This window comes from Dasypus novemcinctus, chromosome 10 (assembly GCF_030445035.2).
Source record: "Dasypus novemcinctus isolate mDasNov1 chromosome 10, mDasNov1.1.hap2, whole genome shotgun sequence".
Classification (NCBI taxonomy): Eukaryota; Metazoa; Chordata; class Mammalia; order Cingulata; family Dasypodidae; genus Dasypus; species Dasypus novemcinctus.
The window spans coordinates 26,938,148-26,940,997 of record NC_080682.1 but is presented as its reverse complement, the minus strand read 5'-3'; positions in this window follow the sequence as shown (position 1 = coordinate 26,940,997).

Below are 2,850 nucleotides of genomic sequence, written 5' to 3'. Positions count from 1 at the left end.
GGTAGCCAAGGCTCAGGTAGCAGCAATGTTGCACGAGAGAAGTCCCAAGGTGAGAAGACAGGAGGGCGTTGGGCTGTGGTAGGATTACTTCAGACGTGCAAGCGCGCGCTCCCGAGAAATCCAAGGCTCCTCTTAATTATAGCGGGTCGGTATAATCCCCCGACATGGAAGGAGAAAGCCATCCAGCGATTCTCCCAGACCGCCGTGGATCTTATGAGGTAGCCAAGGCTCAGGTAGCAGCAATGTTGCACGAGAGAAGTCCCAAGGTGAGAAGAGAGGAGGGGGGGGTCGCCAGGTTATGGAGTGAGGCTTTGGTGGAGTTGCCTTGCCCCACGTTGTGCTGTGGTGGGGTTGCCTTGCCCCATGTTGGGCGCCAGCTGCGGTGGCTTGCTCAGTCGGTAGAGGTGGGGTCTGGCTGTGGACGAGGGGTTGGTCCAGCTCTGGACGAGGGGTCGGTCCCGCTTGGGACGAGGGGTCTGTCCCACCTGGGACAAGGGGTCAGTCCGGCAGCAGACGAGGGATCGGTCTCACAAGGGGTTGTGCAGTTCGGCTGACGGGGTCACCCGGAGAAGCCGGCGACGAAGGGGTCGCCCGGAGAAGCAGGCGACGAAGGGGCGCCCGGAGAAGCAGGCGACGAAGGGGTCACCCGGAGAAGCAGGCGACGAACTGGGGACAAGGGAGGCCAGGCCCTTGTCGGGGGCTCTCAGGACTGGAGGGCGCACGGCAGAAAAACTACCGCGGAGACAAGGTAAACACGCAAGTCCACTTTACTGAGGGAGAGGCAACAGTTTTATAGGGGCTGGGGAAGGCTGATTGGTAGAAGCCACGCCCTGTTCTGATTGGTTGCCGGTGAAAGGTCAGTGGGCGGTACTGGACAGGGGAGGGGTGGTGGTTAGGGATTGGCTGTCGCTGTTGCTGGGGGAAGGGGCAGGGTTTAGGGATTGGTGGCTGCTGTTGCTGGGGTGGAGGGCAGACTGGATTTTTTTGCCCACGCCTGGCTGTTGCTGCTGTCGGGGGAAGGGAAAAGGGCAGACTGGATTTTTCCGCCCACGCCTGGCTGTTGCTGCTGTCGGGGGAGGGGAAAAAGGCAGACTGGAATTTTCCGCCCTGCGCCTGCGCAGGGAGAAAGAAGAAGAAGGGTGCCGCCCCACAGGCATCGGGTGGTGCCATCTGGGAGGAGGGGCGGCCGCGGAAGCATGGCTGCCGAGAAGGGGAGACCCGAGGGCACTCTGCGCCCATGCCGAGCTTCCTTCAGGGGTGGCGGTGAGTCCGACCAGCCACCCTATTATGGGGGCAGCGGCTTGGCCTGCCGCGGCTGCTCCCCCGCCAGGCCAGCAGAACACACTTCAGCCCGAGGGGTGACCGCAGTAGGCCTTGCCTATGTTCCTAAGAGACTCATGCCCCTCTGTAAGACAACATAGCAAGACACCCAAGGACAGGAGTTAATATTTTCTTGTTTATTGTATGGGTCTCTACCCACTGATACAACAAACTATCACAAGATGAACACTTACATATTCCATAGAAGCCTGGTCCAGGTGTGTGGGAAACAAAGGCATGTTGTTTCCATGGAAACAAGTTACTTTCTGACCACTGGGTCATGCTGTCCCTAGAAATATACATGCAGGTGGCTAATCTCTCTGGGAAACATAACATTCCAGCAGAACCCAGACATGATATTTCAAGTAACCTGGGCAACAAGATTAATGAGTATATTTGTTTCAATAATATAATAGAACACTATGAGCTTTGGTAACTATCTAATCCACTGTGCACTGTTATTTAGAATGAGGTAATGGGAATAGTTAGCTAGAATAGTTGCTGGTTCTCACAATTTCTTGGGGTATATAAAGAAGCCCCTGAGATTAATAAACTTGTCTGATGAGCTTGAGGAATCAATGCTCGCAGATCTCCTGAACCCAATCTTTCTTTACCTTTCATTCCCTATAACCTCGGGTCTGTCGACTCTGACAAGTGGTGCCTAAATGTGGGGACCGAGGCAATAACTTCAGCAGAGATTCTTCCACAACAGTATTGGGAACACAGAAACAGAAAAGCCTTCTTTAAGGTAAGAGCATCAATCAGTAGTAACCCGGGTTTGGCATTGCCATGTATAAATATATTTTAATATTGTTTCTGCTAGCATCAGGGTATGGGTAATCAGTCAGGATGCTTGGAAGAATATTCACAAGTTTAAAAATGCTTTTACATATGGTTGGAATCACAATAAAAACAGCAGATTTACTTAAGCTTTTTGCCTTAGTTCAGAAACATTGTTACTGGTTTCAGCCTCAGGGGCATAATGTTTTAAATTTGAAACAGTGGAAATGTGTAACGAAAGTTTTACAAAGAGTATATCAAAGAGGGGAATCCATTCCTTTTTCAGTGTGGGCTTTGTAACAGCAAATTGCTGCCGCCTTAGATCCTTTACAGTCTAAAGAAGGAGAGAAATTTGAAATTACTATTTTTTCTAAGCCCATAAGTAAATTTGAAATGAAAGAAAGTAAATTGGAACAAGAACAGAAACTTGAGGTGAATGGGGAACCATCATGTTTTTTCCCCTCATCCTGATATTAACCCTTTCATCAATAAAAGCTCAGTGAAGTGTCCTAATGAAATATCTTCTGTGTATCCAGTACGACCCTCTGAACCTACTGAATTGCCTTCTGTTACTAAGCCTAATTTAGAAATGTTTTCAGATGTTGCCGATGCTTTGCCTTATGTTAAACAATTACGATCTGCTTTCCCCTTAACATTACATGCCATACTCCAGATACAAAGAATCTGCAAGGAGGTGTCGAGTTTCATCCTGAGCCAATACCTTTTAAACTATTGAAAGATTTAAAATGG